The following is a 25,298-nucleotide window of genomic DNA, read 5'->3' on the forward strand; positions in this document are numbered from 1 at the left end:
GAAACTGTCCTGCAATGTTGTTGTAAAGTATTATCTGTGATTCTGAACTCTGCTGTCACTGTATTCTATCATTGAGTATTGTCTTGTTCTGTTATTACTTATTATTAAATATATTTAAACCTTTTAATTGTGGATGGTTTTGTTTATAGATATTTGAGCTCTTAGGCTACTTGCATATGTGTTTGGGGACACTGTACAGGCCACTCTTAAATAGCCTTAGTCTTTGACACAGTTATCATTTGGCTAATAGTAACATTACACAGTAGAATTGGTCACCCTTGTAACGGCCTTATAATAGCTGATAAGAGTGGTTGTTGGCAGCTGGTACTACATTATAGTCTGGGCAGAATGGGGCATAGCTAGTGAACCCATGTCAACCCTCCCCAGGAGTGTCTGTGTGTTTGTATATAAATCAGATCTCAAAGTGTGTGTCAGCTACTTGGGCAGGGACACAAAGCATTGGTTGGACAGAGAGAGTGCTGGAGGTTTTGGCTTGACGACTTGGCTGAGATCTAAACACTATAGCTGTGTCAGTGGGGAGTCTTATTGGGGATCTGGAGAGAGAGGGAGAAACCAGGCCCAGTCTGACTGCGATCTCTGTGTGCTCTTAAGGGAAATTGTACTTTATTGTGTTTGTACTTGTCATTCTCCCAATGCAGACGTCACTCACTCATGTTAGTGGTGAGGATTGAGGCTCCTTGATTACTGTCCCTGCAGAAGTTATAAAGTAATGTAACACATTGCAGTTTTTGACTGTACAACCTTCACAAGGTCAAACAGGCTGGATGCAAATCAAGGAGAGTAATAAGAGCAACATATCTTTGTGCCATAACAGTAGCTCAGCCTGGGTCCAGCCCCCTCATAAGAACAGTGTACCTTAGCATGTGCCATAAGAAGAGCCTACCTTTGTCCCCCCCCAAAAAAAAAAGAGCACTCTATGCTTATTTCTGCCATCCAGCCTGCCCTTCATTTGATGGTAACTGCATATCATATCATTCCCATTTAATATCCTCACGCATTTTAGGGTAAATGATATAGACTAGCTTATACACTGCATGTCTCTGAGTACTGCTCAGATTATAGGTTCATAGGTTCATAGGTTTAGGTTCATAGGTTTATACTAGGCTATCTGCCCTAAGGCATTTATAAGCCTAGCCCAAATTATTGTGGCTTACGCCACCCCTTATATGAAAAAATACTGTGCCCATTAGTTTGTTGTGCCTCTGTCCAGCAGTGACACAGAGATGATTCCTGGGGTAAACCTACGATCTCCCATCCACAGGTCTAGATTTCTCTTGAACAGAGTCAGCGAGGTGCTCTGCCTCACATGGACCGGGATTTTATTCCACAGCATAGGGAGTCTCTGAGTGATAAATCTATCCCTCCAGCACGCCCTATTTATATCCGTGCTAAGGTTTAAGTCACTTGCTCTAGTGGTTTTGGTGGATTTGGATTTTTGAGGTGGAGCATGTCCATTAATTCGGGTTGGACATGGCCTTGTATGTCAGGCACATGTCACCTCTGAGCAGACGGTATGCGACTGAATAGAGCTGGAGTTTCTTCAATCTGGCAGCATATGACAGATTTTGGAGTCCCTTTATCCTTTTGGTGAGGAACTTTTGGGGTCTCTCCAATTGCTGCAGATGTCGGGTGAGATACATCCCGAATGGGGCATTGTACTCGATCATTGGTCTGATAAGTGAAGAGTACAGGGGAAAAATGACCTCACTAGATCTGGATGTGAATCCCTTCAAGATCAGGTGGGCAATGTAGAAGGTCTTTCTAACCACTTTAGCAATGTGAGTGTCAAAAGAAAGGCCACTGTCAACCTGGGTCCCCAGGTCCCTGATAACCTCTTCTGTGCTTAGTGGATTGCCACCTATATGGTAGCTTGGGGTTACCTTGTTTTTCCCGAAGGGTATGACTATACATTTTTGGCGTTTAACTTCAGGCCATGGCTCTGGCACCAGCTATCTGTTTCCGTGAGTCCCTTCTGAAGGATATCCGTGTCCGATGCACTTTCCACTATGGCGCCCAGTTTGCAGTCGCCTGCAAACTTTGTCAGCCAAAGTCCTCCCATGTTGGCCTGTACTTCTGAGAAGTAGATGCCAAACAATAGGGGCCAAGGACCGAGCCCTGTGGGACACCACTTGTGACCGGTTGGAGTCTGACACAGCGCCAGCAACTCTAACCCTGTGGGTTCTGTCCTTAAGCCAGTTTGCAACCCATCTTGTGACATATGGGTTTACATTTAAGCTGGTAAGTTTTTCTACAATACCCGAGTGGGGTATTGTGTCGAAAGCCTTTGCAAGGTCAAGGTAGGCTGTATGGACTGCCCTTCCTCATCAATGGCCTTGGTGACTGTTTCAAGAAGTCAACCAAGTTCAAAAGGCATGATCTTCCCTTGACAAAGCCAAACTGGGTCGGGTCCAATGTCTGCAAGTCCCTATATCTTTGTTTATGAGCTCCATTATGATCCTCTCCATAGCTTTGCAGACTAGACTTGTTAAGCTTATGGGGGTAATTACCAGGGTCCGTAGAGGCACCGCCTTTGTGGAGTGGGACCACAGTTGCCGTACGCCACTCCTTGGGCACATATCCTGTGGTAAGGCTGAGATTAAACAGCTGCCTTATGTGCAGGTTTAATTCCTCATTTAGCTCGTGTAGCACACAGCCGGGGACACCATCCGTCCCATTGATGCTGTGTTTTTAGCTTTAGAGAGAGCAGCTTTCACCTGCGCATTTGAGATGTCCGGGAGGCTACACTCGGCTGGGATAGTTATCTCTCCTTTAGGGGCGGAGGGGTGAAGTTTGCACTGAACCTGTCTGCCAGTATGCTGGCAATGTCTGTGGGTTCAGTGATTTTTGTATCATTTTGGACTAATTCTGAGCATATCTGGGAGTTTCTACCCAGGTTCCTAACATAGCTGAAAAAGGCCTTATGATTGTCCTTTGAATCCATGGCAATTTTTCTCTCAAAATTGGCCTTAGTTGATTTTATGAGTGCTCGTATTTTTTTACTAATAATGATCAGGGGTGACTTCCCTTTTATGGATTTTGTTCTATCATGTAATAGCTTTCTCCTCTTATTGTAAAGTTTGTTAATGGCTGGGGTCCACCAGACTGGACGTTTGCAGATAACTGATGAATGACCAAGAACACATAAAGGTAAGACAGAGCTGTATATTTGCAAGGAATAATCATAGTAGGCTGTGTGATTAGTATACTACAGCTAATATATATTAAATATCATATATTTACAAATAGCAGGTTATGCTTTGATATCAGTGTACATTCAGTTGCACTTCGTTGTATGAGGAATTGCTTCATATCTTTGCTGCAAACCTGTTTGTGTGGTAAAGATAGATAAGTCCCCCATGATGATTTGTGATTGTGCACTGGAATGAAAGTTGGGATCCAGATGTATGTAGTTATATCTCATGTGTGCTACTATTTTCTACTGTGCATGTCAGAGATTGATTTTCCTGATTTCAATTATTTCTCCATTTTTTTATTTTTTTCCTTTTGGGGCCATTGTTTGCATGATGCACTACTTAGCACAAATTGTTTGGCAATGGTCATCTCATTTTCAGGTAGAGCGGCAGTGCACAAACTGGATGAATGGAACACCCAAGTAGAAGACAGGACTCAAACAGCCACAAACATACACTGGATGTATTAAATTAATACTGCTGACCATAGCAAAAACATGTTTCCCGACAGTGAGCACCCTCACGCAACATGTTTGCTCAATGGTAATTGATGCACAACACTTTCAAATGTTGCAAAACCAAAAAGTGTGCACTCCCAGTAAGCGTCATACCTGCAATTGGTTGGAAAACATCATTCTACATTGGTCTTGATCTATGGTAAACATGGCAGGCATTTGTGGAGAGGTCCTGAGATTCTGTGCTCAAAGATGGGCTGTCCAGGAGTCCAATGTATTTGTTGGACTCCTAGTGAATGAACATGGGTCCAGACTTTTGCAGAGGGACTATCATGGCTTGGATTACAAAGCAGAGGAATGGGAATAGTCTGACCCAGGCTCTGACCAGTGCTACCAGTATCCCCAGCACTGGTGAAAAATGTAGGAATCACTAGAGAAACTTCAGGATGAGGAAGAGGGATACCCTTGACCATTGGATCGAGGAATGTAGGACTGGGGGCACCCCACAAATGTGTAAGTATCACTTGCAGGTACTACTTGTAAGAGTTAAAAGCTGGAGATAGTCAGGATTGGCATTCATAATAGTATTCTGTTCTGTTTTTTCCACAACCATTACAGACTGAGATCTGAATGTGTAAACCTATGTTGCTAGATTGGCACAGATGTGAAAACAATGTGGTATGTATGCATCAGAACAGTAATGTCATTTTACCATGAAAAGTAAAGACACCTTTATTAGTTTGTTATACAGTTGTTTTTCAATTGAGCAGTCATCTCTCAGCTGCAACAGGAAAGTGTGCATGCATTGATCTGGTGGCCAAAACAACAGTTCACTATTAGAGAGTAGCCAGAGGTTGTAAGTTCAAAAACGTCTTCTTTCAGCTTTTCCCGGTTGGGGTCGCCACAGTGAAACTCCGGACTGTTAATGATTGGCAGTAGATTTTTATGGTGCTGAGATGCCAGCCCGATGCCCAGCCTTCAACAAAGGCATGCCCATTCACACATGTCTTTTAAATGTCACTGGACCATGGGGAGGACTTGCAGACTCCACACAGAAGGCGCTCCAGCCGAGAATCGAACGGGAGAACCTCTTGCTGTGAGGTGACAATGCTACCGCTGCACCACCATGGCTTACGTTGTGAGTTCACTTCCCAAATATACAATACAGTTAAGTTTTCATCAATATTGTAATGTAATGTCAGAGCTCTAAAGCAGTGGCACCAATCGCCTGCTGTAAACTGTAACCAGTATAATTGGAACATGCATATGTGCAATATATACGCACAGCAAGGATTGCTTGCTGCAATCTGTAGTATATTGTGCATCTGTTATGAGCCTGGTAGTCTTAACAGTAAACAAGGGATTTGATAAGAGTCATTAGTCTTAAAAGCAAAGGGAACAGAAAAGAGTCAAATAATTGTATCAATGCTTTGTATGTCACATATGAAGTTACTAATGTTCTTCCTTTTTTCTCTCACCCCAACCCTTTTCTCTTTATTTATTTTTAATTTTTTTTTTACTTTTTTTTCTTTCCCACAGCACAGTGGGGTAGGCCTTTCCCACGAGATCCTCCTGCCTCCACTGCACCTGCTACAGCACCACAGCCCAGCACATCTGGTGCACAACCTGGTAGCATGCCCTCTACTGCCCCTGCACTTCCTGGCCCGTCAGGTAGCTCTGCTCTGCAGGTTAGGCCAGTGGTTCCCTCCAGGAGCAGTGGCAGAGGTGGGATAGGAACTGACAGGGACTGTGCGCCGCACTGTGGGTCCACAGCTACACCAGATGGACTACCTGCTATCCATCCTCATTCAGAGAACATATAGTTGATGCAGACATTAGTGAATGCAGCCAGTGGTGCAGTAAGATGACAGTGATAACAGTTCAATGGGTGAGGACCTAGATTCTCACTGTCAACCAGCTTGATGTGCATGGCACCTGGATTTCCCTCCCTCTCCCAGAAATGGTACTTATCCACCTCTTGTGTCCTACAATGTCCCTGTCTCTTGTCTTCTTTGTCTTGTCTGTCTGCAATTGCTTCCTCACCTGCCCAACTTACCTCACCCAGAAATTCCTACATCCCTTCCTCAACATTCCTCTCTCTCTCTCTCTCTCTCTCTCTCTCTCACTCTCAAAAAAAAAATGGGCACCTGTTCCACAAAAAAAAAAAAAATGCTTTTAAGACTACCAGCTCCTAACAAATTCCTTTTTTACTGTTAGGACTACCCTGCTCCTAAAAGATGCATAATATACTACAGATTATAACAAGCAATCCTTGATGTCTGCATATATTGCACATATGCATATTCCAATTATACTGATTACAGTTTATAGAAGGCCACTTGTGCCACTGGTATAGAGTTATCAAGTTACATTACAATAATGATGAAAATCTAATGGTATCGTATATTTGGGAAATGTGTTTTTTGAACCCACAAGGGATGACTACTCTCTAAAACTGTACTGTCATTTTGTCCTACAGACTACTGCATACATACTTTACTTTTAAAGTTGAGATGCATGCTGACTGTTATTTGAGAATATGGCACTGTTTCTTTGTGCTACAGACTAAGGCATGCATACTTTCTTTTACAGTTGAGATATGCATGCTAAATTTAATACTACTGTATTAAATACCAACTAAACAGACCTTAACTTTAAATGCTACTAAATTACAATAAAAATTATTATTATTATTAAAATACTTCTTAGAACAGTACTTTTCTGATGCATACATACCACATGCTTCTTGCATCGTTAATAAATGCACTGCATGGGATTTGACATTTGAGGCTCGCTCCATAGCAGCTTTGGAAAAAACAGAACAGAATACCATTATGGATACCAGTCTTGACTATATTCAGCTTTTAACTCTTACAATTACTCATCAAAATTGATACTTACACATCTATGGGGTGTCCCTGTACTAAATTTCCTGATCCAGTGGTCAAAGGGTATCCCGCTTTCTCCTCTGGAGGTCATCAAACTGATGTCTACATAGCTCACCAGTGTGAGCGATACCGGTAGCACTGGTAAAAGCCCTGGCAATACTATTCCATCCTTCAAGCTTGTATTCTGAGCCTGAATAATCCCATTGCAGTAACCAGGGCCCATTCTCCTTTATATCCTTGTAGCTAAATGGGTAGCGGTATTGCCTCATGAGCAGTAGGTGCAGGGTTTGAATGGATGCAAGGGAAAATAAGCATTTACTTTAAGCCAACATAGTGTAGTGGTTAGAGTTGCAGCTTTACATGCAGGCATTTATGGTTCAAGTCCCAAGACATGCAACTTATTCACCCATGAACCTATAATAGAAAATTCACCCCGGAGATAACTCCAGTGGCTCTACTCGACAGAGACACTGGAAACTAAGGTTGAGTGGCATGATGCCAGGGTAATCCTATGGGCTAGACTTGTAAAGGCTTCAGGGCCATTATCCTAGTACACACCTATGAACTAGGAGTCCAGCAAAACATTGGACTCCTGCACACTCCACTTCTGCAACAGAAAGTGCACTCCTCTCACCAGCAACTCCAGACATGTCTACTATAACTCAAGTTCAATGTAGAATGAGCATTTCCCACCAACTGCACTTCTTGCGGTTACTGAGAGTGTGCACATTTTGGTTTTGCAACATCTGAAAACATTGCACATCACTTACTATCATGCAAACATGGTAGGTGTGGGTGTGCACTGTCAGGCATCATGTCTGCATGATGTTAAGAAATGCACAATAGTGGCAAGCACTGCAATTTCAAGATTATCTGGTATACAGGCACTTGTGTAAATGTGCTAGTCAAATGCACCACATTTATGGTTCTCCTATACTTGTTATAATCTGCAATCTCACAACAGTAAAACAAGATTTGCCTACCCTGTGCTAGAACCCTGGACCACCTGCACTCCATACCTACTCTTAACACCTACTGCCACAGGATTAGTGAGATGACATCCCCTATTTTAGTAGCTATTGTAAAGTTCTTGCTGTTAATCACAGAGCAACACCACTTACTGTGTTTGCGCTATCGCTGATAATATCAACTGAATGCATCTGGTTTATGTATGAGGCTCTCTGGGTCCCATCTGCAACCTGAGTGGTCCATTCCTTCAGTTTGTGCGCTGTTGTGCTTTGTGCAAACCAGGTGAGCACAGCTAAACATGTTTGTGCTAAGTGGCACATCACTCAAACACTGCCCTCAAAAAAAAAAAAAAGGGGGGGGGTGACTGTTCAGAATTTTGTAGAATGTCCAAATGTTTGCATCATATTTTTGGGCTGTTCTTGTAAAATGTGTGGTTTTCTGGAAAATCACGGAAGGTTGATGTCACTATATCATAACATACATTTCAGTTTCGTTCTTCATATCCGTCAGAAAATGCATGCATTCATTGTTATAAATAACCTGCATTCATGTTTTCTTGTTTTTGGAAATGAATAAAAATATTTAAAAAAATAAAAAAAGAAAATGCATGCAAACACAAATCCTATTATGCTACCTACTTTCTACTATTATCAGAACAATATAGTAAATCTGTCCCTATTTTTGGCCCTTTGTACTCCCATTAGTTTAGTCTTTGTCCACATTTCTTGCACTAAAAGGTTTGGAGGTAAGATCTGCATTCAAACTACAGGTTTTGTGGTCAGCAACACTGGTGCAAGCCACAAAACCTTGCTTATGGGCACTGCACATCATTAATATGCATGGCGCAATGCCAAGTGATGTCACACAATGAATAGTATGGAGTATGCAAAAACTCTCTTTGTGGCTCTGCGTGGAGTCTACATAGAGTTTATTGAATCCGGACCAAACTTCAGTATGTAGGATGTTAGATATGTAATTAGAAATATGGTGTTTGCAATAAAATGTTTATGTGTCTTGTATGTTATATTGGTCAAAGAAAGAGAAAATTTAAACTTAGACTCTGAGAACATATACATGATAAAAATTATAAAAGATTGGAAAATGTTTTCATAGAACATGGAGTAAAGATGCAATGAATACATTTAAAAGTAATAAAAGCTTGTATTTTGTCACAGGTTAATAAGGGAGACAGAACTGATGATAAACCAGAAAATATTTTGTTAAAAATAAGTCTGAATTGATTATGAAGTTTAATACTTTATAGCCATTTGGTCTTATAATGAACTTAAATGGAAAATGTTAATTGGTTGATCAATTTATTAATTTTTATTATTTAGTCATCTTGTTTGTTGTTTTAACCATTCTTGAAAGCATGTTGCCGAAGCTCTAATTTGTTATGCCATTTTATAGTAGTTTATTTAATAAGTTTCTTTTTTTGAGTGGATAAAAATAATAGTTTTTTGATTATAGGAATTAGGATTAATGTCAGTTTGCTGGGTGGTTTTCCAAAACTTTACATTCCAGAAATAATTGAAGGAGTATGGATATTTTTTTCCAGGAGTGATGGGAAGGAATAATATTCTTGGTGAAAAGAATTGTTTGAGAAAAATGTGTAGATTGATTATATAGTTAAGAAAAAAAAATACATGCAGAAAGAGAATGGTGGTATGGTGATCCCTACCACAGTCTTTGTTCTTTTTTCTAGTATGGGAGTACCTGAGGCAATGAGGGACATAGAACAGAAGATAGAAAAAGTAATGACAACAGAAGCATATGTATTTGTTATTGTAATGTTCAAAACATATAAAGGCTTAAAATTAATTCCAAGGAGACTTAAGAATCCTAACATGCTATTTGCTAAAGGTGATCACAGTGTGCCTTCAAAAAGTGCTGGATAACCACTGGCCATCAGTGTGGCATGGAGTAGTTTGATATTTGTACTGAAAGAGATAGACTTAAAAAGTTTAACATTTATTCTGAGATAAACAAATGCAAGAAGAGTTACCGACATCTCAGGGATTGGCAACCATGAACGAAAATGAGAGTACAGTAAAGGATATAGAGAGTCAAGTGGTGGAAATTAAAGACAAATAAAACAATTTGAGAGGGACTAGGGAGATTACAATACAGATCTAGCATTCTTATAGAGAAACTGTGCAGGTAGACACTGGAATAAACAACAGAAGAAGCAACATATTTGGAAAAGTAGTTTCAACATGAGTTCAGAATGGAGTGGTACTTCTAGAGATATGCAAAAGATATTAGAGATTGTGAGTGATTCAGAAGTGTCTGATGCTGGTACTTAAAAACAACATAGATGTAGCTTTCATGGAGGGAAAAGATGTTTTCCATTTGAAGACAGAGCTAGACTTAATGCAGAAAACAATGGGCATAAAAGATGCAAAGTTAATGAAGTAAATAGTGATGTTAATGAGCATGAACTTACATGTATCTTACAATCATTTAAATGCTTGTGAGAAAAATGAGAAAAACAAAAATGATGATAAATTGAATGTTTTCCATACATGTGTTCCCAAGAACCACTAGTTCATTTTAAAATGATGTGGTAGATGCTTTTGTCCATTTGAATTTTTTTTTTAAATGGGACTTATGAAAAATAAGCTCTAAAATTCTTAAAAATACATTGTTAAATCTTTCAAGTGTTTAGATTTCTGATTCAACTAAATCTGTTTACAAGTTAGTTTGAAGGTCATTCCTACAAACTTACCAAAGTGGAATTTGTAGAAAAGGAATCGATGCTGTTTATTAGGAAATAAAACACAAAGGTTCACTTTGCTAAAAAAGTAATTGAATAATGATGTAATAAACAATTTATTCTTAAAATTATCAAGTAAATTTCCAGAATATGTATTTATTTATTCACATGTAATAGTTGAAAAGAACATGGAATGAGGATCACTGGTGAATTTGTTAATTGATGTGAAAAGTTCTTGTATGCCTTCTTGTGCTAATCAAAATATAAAAAATATATATAATCTGTTAACATTTAACTAATATAAAAGATTTCAGAAATTTAATAAGAAAAAATGTTTGTTCTAATTTATGTAAAGAACAAATTACCAGGAAGCAGAGCAAGGAAAACTAACAACACCAAAAGATGAGCCCAGCTTGGAACACAGTACCACAAAAACTCCACCAAGATGGTTTAAACAATAATTTAAGCGCTTTCATCAGATTGTAACAAAAGTCTTCATCAGAATAATACAAAAGGTTTAAAACACTCCCTTTAAATATATTAAAAGCTGTGAAAACACATGACATAACAAACCAATCAGACTAAACCTATCACTAATTACCAGCAGAAGTTGTCAATTAAAACTAATGAAGAATCCACAAAAACATTCTTAAAGAAAAAGTCCATAGTAACATAAATCCAATTAAAGAAAAAGTCCATAGTAACATAAATCCATGTACAAAACACTAGTGCTGCTTACACATAGAAGTGTGATATTTATATATATATTTACTATGTTGAAAAATACAACTAGATGTTGTAAGAACACAGCCTAAGTAGGCTACCAATATTAATGTAGTCATTGAGGCCCAGAGGAACACTGGCATTTAATTTTTAATTTAATTTGCCAGCACAATTCTCTAAATTCCAGATAGTCTTCCCATGGACCTCCTCTAGGATCTTTTTTGACCCCCTCTATGAGTGTAAACAAAAAGCTGTGTGATGAAAATTTTTCTATGTGTTTAAATAGGGCGCTGTTCTGTTGCCATTGTTTATGTCCCTATGAAGTTTGTAAATCCTTTCCCTTAACCTTCTATTGGTTTTCCCGATGTAAAAACCAGGGCAGATCTGACACAAGGCAGCATAAACAACCCCTATGGAGTTGCAAGAAAATTTGCCATTAGGTTTAATGTGGGCGTGGTTTAACTTCATGTCCTCGCAATTCTTGACCAGATGACATTGAGAACAAAAGCCACATTTTTTTGTTACAAATTTGATACAGTTACTGTCATAACCAAATTCTCTTTCAAGTAATTGCTTATACGTGCGCCTTTCCTGAACACTATCTGTGGCCTGCCACCCAACTGATCTGAAATGGCTCGATCACTCAAAAATAGCTGCCATTTTTTTCTCAAACTCAATGAAATGCTCCGGTGCTCATTGGAAAACCTAGTCACAAAGGGATAGGAATATTTAGAGGAATCATTTTGTTTATTGGAATTCCACCAATTAGTCATAATGTTTCCATCTGTATGGTCCCCCAAAATGGGCAATATACTATTGTTATTTCTTTTGCTAATTATTTCATTTTGTATTGCAGAAACCAAAGTGATAGGATACCCTCTAGCAAGAAACAACTCAGTGAGTGTCTCACACTGTACAAGAAAATCTTCTTCTGTACTAATCATCCGAGCAATCCTCACAAATTGTCCCTTTACAATACCACGCTTCAAAAATACAGGATGATTGCTCTCATAATGTAGTAGATTATTACAGTAAGTAGGTTTCCTGTATAGATTACTAACAAAACACTTCCTGTCAAGATCTTTTTTAATATCTACATTCAGGTGGTTAATACCAGACTCATTATGCACAAACGTAAATTTAAAAACATCAGTGGTGTTATTCAGGTAGTCTAAGAAGATAATAACATATTTTCCCATGTCATTCCATAAGAAAAACAAATCATCAATATATCGTCAATAAACTGTCCATTTATTCATGAATTCAGAATTAAAAAGGTACTTTCTCTCCCACACCAGCATAATGATGTTAGCAAAAACAGGGGCACAAATGGCCCCCATAGCAATGCCCGTTTTCTGTAGGAAGTCCTGTCCTTCAAAATAAACAAAGTTGTTTTTTAATAGTAACTCAATAAAATTTACTAAGACTGTCACTTCACTGTTATTAAACACTTTAATATTGTACAAAAAATCCTCAAACCACTCCAATCCAGTGGTATGTGGGATAACATTGTATAAGTTAGTGACATCCATGGTAAGAAAACTTACATTGTCATGAAACACTACACTGTTAATTTTATCCAGAAAATGCCAGGAGTCTATACAATGTGCTTTTCTCCATTTAACACATCCTTTAGAGCAAAATCTATGTATTTCCCCAAAGTGTGAGTCTTAGAACCGGCTGCACTCACAATGGGTCTCATGGGGGGGATTATGCTGGTTCTTATGTATTTTCAGAATTCTGAAGATACTTGGAACTTTGTGAAATGTATTTACAAGAAATTCAAGCTGACCTGGATCCAATTGCCATTGGTCACATAGGCCCTGTAAGGTTAAATCAGTTCTATGGTATATCAAATTAACAAAATGCCATGACACCTCTTCATAAGTGCTTTCATCAAATAGCAACATGTTCATTCTTTCCACATAATCTTGTTTACACATTATTACAGCACCTTTCCCTTTATTGGGCTTCATAACCCTTATTGTTTTGTCCTTACAAATGTTTGCCAGTAATTTTCTTTCACCAATAGTTAAATTGTCAAAATTATTCTCTTTCTTACTGTTTAATAATGCTCTAAAATCGAATTCAGAGATTTTTTTCAAACATTGTAAGGACATGATGTACAAAGAGTGTTATAAATACTTTTCATAGATTAGTACTAGGCTAACTGCCCTTGTGGGCCATTTTAAACCTAGCCAATTACCCCATGTGAAAATCAAACCCTGCACCTTGTGCTTGTAAGGTAAACACCTTAATCATTATGCCAACCTCCCACCTTTCTTCCTTAACCTAGAACAATGTTCAATCACATCAGTACTGCTAAACAGCAGTTTGAAATTTAAATTCCTAATAAAAAGTTTAAGGTCCAAAACTAAATCAGTAATGTTCGAATGTTTAGTTGCCACAAAACTAAGCCCTTTACTAAATAAATCAGCTGCAGTGTGCTCAAATACATAATCAGAAAAATTGTATAACACAAAATCAGCTTTAGTATTATAGACACATACCACATTAGCTTCAGTGAAAAAGTTGTCCACCTCATCAACCACATTATTGTCCAAACAAAAATTTTCAGTACCTTGATTGGATAAAAGTGAAGAGAAAGAAAGTTCCCTTAGTTCTGCTGAGTGAACCTCCTATTCTTCCTCCGGTTGTGTGGAGGCTGAAATGTCCCTGAAGGCCTGTGACTCAGCATCTGCACATTGCTCATCTCTGATTCTGCAACCTCTCAGACCTCCGAGGGAAATCCCATTATAAAGGAGATTGTGTGTTTGTTGACTTCATCTATTAAATCCCTGCCCTCATCGTTTCCACTATTGGCCGTGTTTGGATGACTGACAGCATTCAGGGCAGGATTAGGCAGCTTAGCATAAGCCAAACCAGAGAGATATGCCTTTCTGTCCCTATCAAGTTTTTTTTTTCTTTCCTGGTCTTCACCTCACTAATGATTTTATTAGTTTTAAGAAAGGGTCTATATTAGAATATCGAAGTTTCAGAACTTCGAATGTTCTAATATCGACCCCTATTCAGCGAAAGCTGAAAATAGCGAAGTGACAGAAAACCTAATTCTTTCCTAGGAAACGAATTTGGTTGTCCGTTCCTGTTGCTTCGCTATTTTCAGCACTGTGGTGGAAAGTTACGGGTCGGGTTCAGGTAAGTGTGCGATTGTGTGGATGTGAGGGTTAGGGGGGGTTAGGTGAGTTAGGGTTAGGGCGCAGGTCAGGTAAGTTTGTGAATGTGTGGACGTGAGGGTAAGGGCAGGGTAGGTGAGTTAGGGTTAGGGCGCGGGTGAGGTGTGTGTGCGATAGTGACGGACCTTAGGGTTAGGGTTTGGGTTAAGGTAAGTGGATAGATAGTGGTGTATGTACAGTTTAGTGTAGGGTTAGATGTAAGATTTTAGGTGTATGTGTGTGGATTGCTGTTTGTTTGGTGTGCTTGTGTTGTGTGTATGTGTTTTGGAACAGCTATTTTTTTCCCTAGGAAAAAATTAGCTGTTCTGTATATTCGATGTTTTCAGCTTTCGCTGAATAGGGGTCGATATTAGAACATTCAAAGTTCTGAAACTTCGATGTTCTAATATAGACCCTTAAGAAAGACATCTTTGTAAGTTGAAAACGAAGGATCAAATAACAGATCAGTATGCAAAACTGTCCAGTTCTAAAATCTCATTCTGCAAGGACTCAATAGATCTAGTGTTAAACTTTATGAATGTCTCCATAAGTTTGAACCCCTGACAGTCGAACAAATCAAGTAATTCTTTATGCATTGGGGAATCAGCTATAAGACTTGTTGGATAAGTCCACCGTCTTAGCCCTTTTGGCACCACTTTATTCTTAATGCATTCCACAAAATATAAATTCTCGAGCTCCAGTTTTTTACATTTAATTATCTTTTTTTCCAAACAAGTAAGCGTCTGGTTAAAAGTCCGGACTTCAGAAGAGGAACCTAAGTTCCCATTAAAGACAAGGTCCTGTTTTAACCAACTCTGTATATTAAAGTCATTATTGGCCACTACTTGTATAGAGGAAACTTTAACAGTCTGCTGTAAACAAGTCTTACTATAGTGGGCTGCGCTGATGATAAACAACCCACCTGAGAGGCTCCTGGTTGTGAAGCAGTTAGACCAAGAGAAACCCCAGTTGCTTGTTGTGAATATTTCTGAATAAGCTGTGTTAAAAGTCCTATGTTCTCCACAGGATCATTCCCCAAGATGATGGTTCTAGTGGAAGCCTTCATTCACAAGCATGTCCCACCAATGAACAAATTACCAGGAACCAGAGCAAGGAAAACTTACAACACCAAAAGATGAGCCCAGCCTGGAACACAGTACCACAAAAACTCCACCATGATGGTTTAAACAATAATTTATTAAGCGCTTTCATCAGATTGTAACAAAAGACTTCATCAGAATAATACAAAAGGTTTAAAACACTCCCTTTAAATACATTAAAAGCTGTGAAAACATGACATAACAAACCAGTAAGACTAAACCTATCACTAATTACCAGCAGACTTTGTCAATTAAAACTAAAGAAGAATCCACAAAAACATTTTTAAAGAAAAAATCCTTAGTAACATAAATCCAATACAAAACAATAGTGCTGCTTACACATAGAAGTGTGATATTTATATACATTTACTATGTTGAAAAATACAACTAGATGTTGTAAGAACACAGCCTAAGTAGGCTACCAATACTAATGTGGTCATTGAGGCCCGGAGGAACACTGACCTTTAATTTAATTTGCCAGCACAATTCTCTAAATTCCAGATAGTCTTCCCATTTGACCCCCCCAATGACTATAAACAAAAAGCTGTATGATGAAAATGTTTCTATGCGTTTAAATAGGGCATTGTTTATTTTACTATTGTTTATGTCTCTGTGTTGTTCGCAAATCCTGTCTTTAACCTTCTTTTGGTTTTCCCAATGTAAGCATAAACAACCCCTATGGAGCTGCAAGAAAATTTGCCATTAGGTTTAATGTGGGTGTGGTTTAATGTCATGTCCTCACAATTCTTGACCAGATGACATTGAAAACAAAAGCCACATTTTTTGTTCCAAATCTGGTACAATTACTGTCATAACCAAATTTTCTTTCAATTAATTGCTTAATACCACGCTTCAAAAATACAGGATGATTGCTCTCATAATGTTGTAGACTATTACAGTAAGTAGGTTTCCTGTATAGATTACTAAAAAAACACTTCCTGTCAAGATCTTTTTTAATATCCAGGTAGTTAATACATACGTACATTTCAAAAAATCAGTGGTGTTATTCAGGTAGTCTAAGAAGATAGTAACAGGAGGTGGTGTTGTAGGAGGTGTTGTAATAATGTGCAAACAAGATTATGTGGAAAGAATGAACATGTGTAGTATTTCAGAACAATGTAAGTTTTCTTACCATGGATGTCACTAACTTATACAATGTTATCCCACATACCCATTGGATTGGAGTGGTTTGAGGAGTTTTTGTACAATAGTAAAGTGTTTAATAACAGTGAAGTGACAGTCTTAGTAACTCATTTGGAGTTAGTATTAAAAACAACTTTGTTTATTTTGAAGGACAGTACTTCCTACAGAAAATGGGCATTGCTATGGGGGCCATTTGTGCCCATGTTTTTGCTAACATCATTATGTTGATGTGGGAGAGAAAGTACCTTTTTAATTCTGAATTTGTGAATAAATGGACAGTTTATGACATATTGATGATTTGTTTTTCTTATGGAATAACATGGGAGAAGATGTTATTATCTTCTTAGACTACCTGAATAACACCACTGTTTTATTTAAATTTACGTTTGTGCATAATGAGTCTGGTATTAACTACCTGGATGTAGATATTAAAAAAAATCTTGACAGGAAGTGTTTTGTTAGTAATCTAATCAGGAAACCTTCTTACTGTAATAGTCTACTACATTATGAGAGCAATCATCCTGTATTTTTGAAGCATGGTATTGTAAAGGGACAATTTGTGAGGATTGCTCAGATGGTTAGTACAGAAGAAGAAGGTTTTCTTGTACAATGTGAGACACTCACTGAGTTGTTTCTGGCTAGAGGGTATCCTACCACTTTGGTTTCTGCAATACAAAATGAAATATCAAAAGAAATAACAAGACTATATTGCCCATTTTGGGGGACCATATAGGGGGGAACATTATGACTAGTTGTTGGAATTCCAATAAACAAAATGATTCCTCTAAATAGTCCTGTCCCTTTGTGACTAGGTTTTTCAATGACCACCAGAGCATTTAATTGATTTTGAGAAAATAAACTGGCAGCTATTTTGGAGTGATCCAGCCATTTCAGATCAGTTGGGTGACAGGCCCCAGATAGTGTTCAGGAAAGGCTCAAGTATTAAGCAATTACTTGAAAGAGAATTTGGTTATGACAGTAATTGTACAGATTTGTAACAAAAAAACGTGGCTTTTATTCTCAATGTCATCTGGTCAAGAATTGTGAGGACATGAGGTTAAACCACACCCACATTAAACCTAATGGCAAATTTTCTTGCAACTCCATAGGGGTTATTCATGCTGCCTTGTGTCAGAAATGCCCTGGTTTTTACATCAGGAAAACCAAAAGAAGGTTAAGGGAAAGGATTTATGAACATCATAGGGACATAAACAATGGTAACTGAAACAGCGCCCTATTTCAACACATAGAAAAGTTTTCATCACACAGCTTTTTGTTTACAGTCATAGAGAGGGTCAAAAAAGATCCTAGAGGAGGTCCATGGGAAGGCTATCTGGAATTTAAAGAATTGTGCTGGCAAATTAAATTAAATGCCAGTGTTCCTCTGGGCCTCAATGACCACATTAGTGTTGGTAGCCTACTTAGGCTGTGTTCTTACATCTAGTTGTATTTTTCAACATAGTAAATGTATATAAACATCACACTTCTATGTGTAAGCAGCACTAGTGTTTTGTACTTGGATGTATGTTGCTAAGGACTTTTTCTTTAAGAATGTTTTGTGGATTCTTTAGTTTTAATTGACAAAGTCTGCTGGCAATTAGTGATAGGTTTAGTCTTATTGGTTTATTATGTCATGTTTTTTCACAGATTTTAATGTATTTAAAGAGAGTGTTTAAACCTTTTGTATTATTCTGATGAAGTCTTTTGTTACAATCTGATGAAAGCACTTAATAAATTATTGTTTAAACCATCGTGGTGGAGTTTTTGTGGTACTGTCTTCCAGGTTATGTAAAGAACAATTGGTAGCACTTAAAGATTTATAGCATAACTGATAACTGAAAAGCTGCAGATAAAGATGACAATATAGTATTGTTGAATGTTGAATAATATTACAAAATGTGTGGATGATGGCACCAGTCCCCCCACCATAATGATCCTTCATCCCTAAAGGAATCAATAAGCGTTGAAAATTCTTCAAACTGCTTTATGAGCCTCTTAATATTTCTGGGGCTCTATGGGGAATCTGATCACAAGATAGTCATTCTAACCCTTGGCTTGACTTCATTCATGGTCTAGAATTAAATAAATCTTAGAATCAGCTGATATATCTACTAATATAATGCTAATCAGTTTCAAAAAGTTATCATATCTCATACTGATATCCAGATATAAAAACAACATAATAATTTTATATCCATATAATTTTATATATTCTTTTTATGTCTCCTTCAACTTCTAATTATTCCTTCTTTTTAATTTATGCAGCTATTATTTATTAATTTCTTGTTAAGCTATTCTATGCAAACTGATTATTTTGTATTATTGTGGCCATTTGTTTTGTTGATGGGATTATTTGTTAATAAACTTTTTAAAAAAAATCTTGTCTATATTACGATATTGAAAGCTCATGTCAGCAAGCGCCTGTTCATCGACCAATAAACAGCAAAATGTCAGTTCCACGAATGGCCACTACAGCAATTTTTTCCAAGGGAAAAAAATGTTTGGCTATCGTCATGGATTTGTCCTTTTCACCACTGTAGTGTGATATCACAGTTGATATATAGGTATTCGCTGACCTGAGCTTTCAATGTCATAATATAGACCCAAAAAATCAATTAGCCATAGGGCAGTTACCCCAGCAAAAGAATGATTAATCAATAAAGGGGCTGGTGAGAGACTTTCTAGTCACAGGAGAACTAGAGAGGGGAACAGGAAAAAATATCTCTCATGCACTGCAATGCATGTTCCTGTAAACCTTATCACATAATTTTAGGAAGACTCATGATATCCATTGTACCGTTGCAACATTTATGGATACAATTGCAAAGCAGTTGGTGGTAGGTACTGTACTGGAGCTTTATTTCTGGATTACTCCAAAGCATTCAATGTACAGCACCATTTTACCCTTAAATTCAGACTATAAGGGTAAAATCTGAGGACTGCATCAGTTGCTTGGGTGTTTATCTGCCTACATGAGTGATATGTAAAAGTAGTTTAGCAAAAGATTGCTCATCATGTAATGTTTGGCATTTTGAAAAGATCCTTTCTTGGTCCTTTTCATTACTCACTGTGAAGAAATCAAATGCTGAATCATCAAGGAAATGTGATCTCTATTCAGTATCCTGATGACTTAATACTGATGGGCTGTCCTTAAAATATGTATGTCTTTACCACAACATCAGTCTCTGAATAAGCCCATCCAGTGGGTAATTGATAGGCAGCCACTAATTAGTGTAAACAGACCAATACATTCTCTTTAGCAAAATTATAAAGATCCCAAGTACATGCACAAACTTTGTGTTTGTAAATCTTGTCTAGCTAAGGCCCGTGTCCCATAGACATTATTTAATGGAAGTATCTTGGTGTTACTAATGAGCAATGCCTTTGATTAACATCCCATCATTCCAGTTAAAAGTCAAACATTATTTATCAAGACTCATCGTAATACATTGTGCTCATTATGACAAGAAAGAAAATCTAGTCTGCCTTTTGGTCTCCTGGAGCAGTATACACTATAATTGGTAAAAGAGTATGGACCAAAAATAATTATGTTCCAAAAATAAGAGCACAAAGATTTGTATATTGCCAAAGAATTCTATTTTCCAAAAATAAATAGTTGGAGATTAAGATTTTTATATCCTGCTAACATGAATGTTTGGCTGTCAGGAAAACATTACACTTTTGATTTCCCCAGGAAGCCATTCAGAAATGTCAGGATTTGTCAACAGTAGAAATATTGTCATAGAGCAGACACAGTGATGCCACCACAAAGCATAACACTGCTACTAGACACAGTGGAAGCAAACAAGTACAACTGTTTCCCCTCTTCAATATGCAAATATTAAAAAATAAAGCACTCTATAGCAGCTAATATGTGCAAAAAAGGTTCCAGTCAGTCAGGAGTATGATGAGGGATGATAAGTAATCAAAAATGCATGGAGTTTCTCTGGATGCTAATACGTGTGAACTAATGTAAGTGTTATTTTCTTTTGGAAAGTGTAAAATCAATGCTCACTGTAAGATTCAGCACAGAGTGGGAGTACATTACTCTCAGTGTTTGTTCTGTTGTTGTCCTTCTCGACTCCAAAGTAGGATTGTTTGTATCTTCCCCTCTAAAGCTCCTGTCAGAAAAGATCAAAAAGACTTATGGGCCATTGAAACCAAGATTTTATAACTTCTTGTGAGATATTATAAAATATATGTATATACCTTATTTGGTAAAGTTGGTTTTAAATTGCCTGCATATGCTTATGTGACACTTAGAGACATGACAAACACAGTGAGTAGTAAGCATGTTAAACAGGCTGATGGTGCTACTACCACTGCAACTACTACTCAGTAATGACCTGCAAAATGCATAGAGAAATAGCATCCAGTATTTTTCCATATCCTTGTAATGGCCAAAAAATCGCAAGATTTGCATCGGACCTACCCTACCACACCCATCACTTTGTAGCCTTAAAAAACCTGCACTTGTTGGAATTTCACCACCAAATTCTATTATCCCAGCTCCTCATTCAGTCTTACACAATCCATCTTTTTGCCCTCTCTCTCCACACTCATCCAGCCATATACTACCAACCACGCTCTTCCTAGCTCTCAACAAAACCTACTACAAGTTTATATGTCCAACAAAAATATTGGCAAACTACTCTATAGCTGCTCAACCACAAAAGTCTGGAACAAACTTCCATCTCACATCAGATCTATCACTAACTCCAGCTCCTTTAAAACTGCACTAAAAGTTACCTACCAGAAGGAATGGCTATGCCTCTGCAAATGACTAGTTTGTTCCCTACTGGTGTTATCTATTCTTGCATCAGTAAGTCATACAAAATCCAATCAGTTTTACTGTAAGCTATATTTAACTGATTCCCAGATGACTTTTCATACTGCTCTGTTAATAACAGTGTCTCCATTTTCATATTGCACTTCTAAGCATTCATAACAACAAACCCGCTCTGCTTGCCCAGTTTCATTAACCAAACTCCTTATTTTTTGGTATATTAGTCAACAATCTCAATTCATCATCTGTTAAATTATAATGTAATGTTCTTTTATTATTACTCCGTATATTGCGAATGTCATGCTCACATAATTTCTTAAACAGAGAAATTACCAGATGTAAGGGGTGGGGGGGGGTTATAGGTACTACTCTTGCTGAATTCTAGTTTACAATCAGTATGTACACTGAAAAAAGAACACCCAAGTTCATCTTTCTAGTAAACAACTAAATATCCAAAATGGATCTAGTAATGTCTGCCTTTTTAGTAGGTACAAATGTTAACCCCTTTTTGGAATAAATTAGCATGCTCAACAGTAACGATTACATGACTATAGTTAGAAATTTTAAAGTCACCAAATTTGTTTGTGATAGTATGACATTTGTTTCCATCATTTAGGTATGATGCCTCCCCGTCTTCTTCTGGCAGGGTGACTTCAAATTATGTGTCCACCACCAATCTTGTTTCACTGCTGGATCCCACGTTTTTCATTGTCGATTTATAGGTCTCTCAGACCTCCTTAATATTGGTGGACCTAAATGGTCAGACCATTACCAACATCTGTCATATTATTATCAAAACAGTTGCAGCCTCCATGCTGCTGCTCATTGTCACTATTGCCGTTGTTTAATGTCACTGACTTTGGGTATACAATACTTTTTTCATAATCTCGCTTGCCCCCTCATTATTTTATTCCTTCTTATTTTTAATATTCAAAAGTATTTTATCAATGTCAATAAAACATTTGTCACATTGAGCTTTATGAGATGAAAAAGCCAGGTCATTTTTTTATTTTGAAATCTATTTGGTTAATTTCTGATAACAGTATATCCATATGTTTCTGATTAAATTTCATAAGAACCTCCATGAGTTCTATACCATGTCTATCAAATAAATTAAGCAGTTCCTGATGCAATTCTGAACCATTTACCAGTCCCACTGGGAACTTCCACTGGCATAGGCCTTTAAGCACCAGTTTATTTTGTAGGCTATGGTCATAATCACTTGTTTTTTTATTGTTATTTGGGCTACCTTAGAGGGCACTGATTCTTCTAAGAGGGGATATACAACCCATTTGTTTTTTTTTGTGTTGACTTCTCTAAAAATGTTACCAAGAAAGTCTTCTGGGTAACCTCTTCTTCAAAGCATAGACCAAAGCTTATCAGTTTCTTCTTGAAACAAAATGGGATCTGAAATCATATGACATAACCTAACCAACTGACATTTTACTGTGGCTTTATTTTGATGCTGGGAGTGAAAAATATTGAAATGTAATAGAGTGTTTGAATATGTGGGATTTCTATAAATGTTTGAAGCAATGCTCTTATTGACAACATCTTTAATAATCGCTACAACCAAATAATTCAGGGTCGTAATTGAATAGTCCATATAGAACCTTAAAAACTGGTTATTACTAGTAATGTACTAAAAAAAATCCATTAGTTTTTCTTCAGTGTCATTCCAAAAGATGCACAAGTCATCAAGGTAGTGACTGTAAGCTGAATGGTTTTATAAGTATTTGATAGGAAATAAGTCCATAGACATGAGGGTTATTGATGTACTCAGAGTTTTTATTTAACTTATTTTGGAAAACAACTTCATATATTTTGATTGGATGGTTTATACACAAAAGACACGTACAGTTATAAGTTGTAGTTTTGCCCCAGTGCTTGCAAATATAGTAATGGCTTTCTGGAAACACTTCTATATATTCAATTTCAGATATAAAGAGGCATGGACCCTTTACGGTTGCTACTTTTTTGACCTGGTCATCTTTTGGAATGACACTGAATACAAACTAATGGAATTTTTTGAGTACATTAATAGTACTAACTCGTTTTTAAGGGTCACTAATGACTATTCAACTAATACGCTGAATTATTTGGATGCACAGATTATTAAAGATGGTGTCAATAAGAGATTTGTTTTGAACATTTATAGAAAGCCCACATATTCAAACACCTTGTTGGATTTTGATAGTTGTTGTGATGATAGGAGGTACTGCCAGCCATTACAGGAGAAATAGAGCAGTGGATTTGTTACATATGCCACCACAGCTAACTGGAATTTTGTAAATAATTATGTCATTCTTATAGCAGACGTATTATTACAGATGCTTGTGCTGAAAATGTATTTCTGAGGTTTGCTTACATTAAAATGTATCAACAGTGTGCCCTGCTGGAAGGACAAGAGAAGTACATGCATTATTGTACCTGTTTAAATGTATACATTGTAACAGCATATACTGAAAGTGAAAAGGTTAATCTTAACCCACCAGACTTTGCAAAATATTCTTGAAATTAAAGTACTTTATGGTTTAAGCCATACAGATGTTATCCCACGGCTTTGAATGGAGCCGGATATGCAATGTCTGTGCTAGAGAATAGGTTGTAGCTCCTGTAGGAAGAGTGAAATGGTTTTATTGTTTTATGACTTCCAACAGCTGCAGCTAATCTGAACAAAGCTCTATCTGTGTATATCGTAACACATCGATGTTAAAACCCTGCCTGCTTCTAACAATGGGGGATAGTGCGGGAAACAGAGTCAAATGCCCAGTGGTATGTGATGTCATTCTTTACAAAAATAATGTTTTAATATTAGAGGAGACTGAAGTCTCAGAGCATTCTGTATTATGTCTTGGATCTGACAACAAGGACCACTCACCCATATTGCCTTGCTCTATTCAGTAAGAACAGTAATTCTTTTAGTCAATCAGAAATAGTGAGACTAGGTAAATACTATTTTTCTATAACTGTGTGAAACTTTCTATTGGTATTATTTTCAATATTCACTGTGACTGAAACTCTGGTGTTTACTATAAATAAATATTTAGTACTACGTATTGGATGGTGCAGTGGTGCAGTGGTAGCATTGTCTCCTCAAGCAAGAGGTTCTCTGGTTTGGTTCTTGGCTGAGGTTTCTTCTGTGTGGAATCAATATGTTTTCCCTGCATTCGTGTAGGTTTCCTCCGGCTGCTCCGGTTTCCTCCCACAACTCAAAGACATGCGTCAGGAGCGTTTCTCCCCGGGTCTCTGCTGAAAATTGGCTTTGTTCCAAGTTGGACTTTCCTGGTAAGCAAATATAAAATAAATGGTATTTTCATGTTCTTTTATGATTTATTATTAAATATATTTAAACGTTTCATCATGGCTGGTCCTTTTTAGAAAATATTTAAGTTTTGAGATTACATGCATATATTTATTTGGTTATAATTCTGGCCACTCCTCAAAGCCTTACTCTTTAGTCAACATTACCATTTGTATTAATATTAATTTCACTCAGTATAATGGGTACCTTTATAAGACCCTTAAAGTAGCTGTCAGGGTTTCTGGTAGCAGTGATAATTACCAAATAGTCTGGGCAGAAGGGTGCACAACAGCTGAATCTTTGTCAGCCTTTCCCAGGTGCATGTGTGTATGTGTGTGTGTGTGTGTGTGTGTGTGTGTGTGTGTGTGTGTGTGTGTGTGTGTGTGTGTGCAAATCAAATCTCAAAAACTGTGTGCATCAGTTGCTTGAAGCAGGGACACAAAGCATTGTTTTCACAGAGAGGACATGGGAGCACTTAGCTTGGAACTCCAGCTAAGGAATCAACTCTAAGCAGTGCCAGTGGGAAGTCTTACTGTGATTTGGAGAGAGAAAGAGAAGAACCAGCCCCCGGACTGAGCGTGTTCCCTGTGTGCTCTTAAGGGAAATTGTGCTTAATGCAGATAAGTCTGCATCTGGAAATACTGAGTGCATCCATTTGTATTCCAAGTGAACATTCTTCTTCAGTGTTAGTAGTGAGGATTCAGGCTCCTTGATTACTGGCCCAGTGTGTGGACATTACAGCTGTTACCCACCGGCATTAAAAGAAAGCCATGGCAAAAGTAAAATTAGTTAAGTTATGTCATATGATTTCAGATCCTGTTTTAAAAGA

Source organism: Protopterus annectens, chromosome 4.part0, assembly GCF_019279795.1.
Source record: "Protopterus annectens isolate FY-2018-M chromosome 4.part0, PAN1.0, whole genome shotgun sequence".
NCBI classification, from domain to species: domain Eukaryota; kingdom Metazoa; phylum Chordata; order Ceratodontiformes; family Protopteridae; genus Protopterus; species Protopterus annectens.